Here is a 676-nt window from a genome sequence, read left to right on the forward strand (position 1 = left end):
ATATCAAATAATAATTTTTGGCTAAACATACTGTTTTCTAGTCCAAAAGTAAGAACCTTTATCACTCAAGTCTTGCTAATCACAACCTGACATAGGCACTTTTACCCTTTCAGAATTTTTACTGGGGACTTTCTTTGCTATGAGTTCTTACTATGCTCATTCTTTTCAGCAAGTATTTATTGAGCCATGACAATGTGAACTATATGCCAGGCACTATCCAAGAAGCTTCACAGATACAGCAGTGGTGGGACAATTATTTACTCTTAGTGTGGGAAGACAGGCAAAAAACATGTACAGCAATAAACAAGACAATCTTAGGTAGTGAGGAATGCTAGAAAGGAGATAAAATAGGGAGAAGCGAATTTAGATTGTGTGTTCAGATAAAAACCTCTATGAGGAAGTGACTTTTCAGGTGAGGCCTGACTCACAAAAGAGCCAGACATATGCACAGATCATTCCACACACAAGAAAGAACAGATGAAAGGTCTTAAGATAGGAATAAGGTTGGTGTATTTTAGTATGTAAAACACAATGAATGGCTGCAGTGTAGTGAGGGGGGATGAGAATCAGGAGATGAAGCCAAGGAGGCAGGGGTTTTGGACAGTGAGAGGACACTGAAAATTTTAAGCTGGGAACTTCCCCCCCCGCCTTTTTTTTTTTTTTTTTTTTTTTTTTT

At 38.2% G+C, this 676-nt stretch overlaps 1 protein-coding gene across 14 annotated transcripts in view; it reads right to left on the minus strand.

The window, feature by feature from the left end:
* The window catches only part of SUPT20H (SPT20 homolog, SAGA complex component), a 41,744-nt gene that overhangs the window by 27,916 nt on the left and 13,152 nt on the right, over positions 1-676 (minus strand). The gene's annotated exons all lie outside the window — the stretch shown is intronic.

The sequence above is a fragment of the Mustela nigripes genome, chromosome 15, assembly GCF_022355385.1.
Source record: "Mustela nigripes isolate SB6536 chromosome 15, MUSNIG.SB6536, whole genome shotgun sequence".
Taxonomy (NCBI): domain Eukaryota; kingdom Metazoa; phylum Chordata; class Mammalia; order Carnivora; family Mustelidae; genus Mustela; species Mustela nigripes.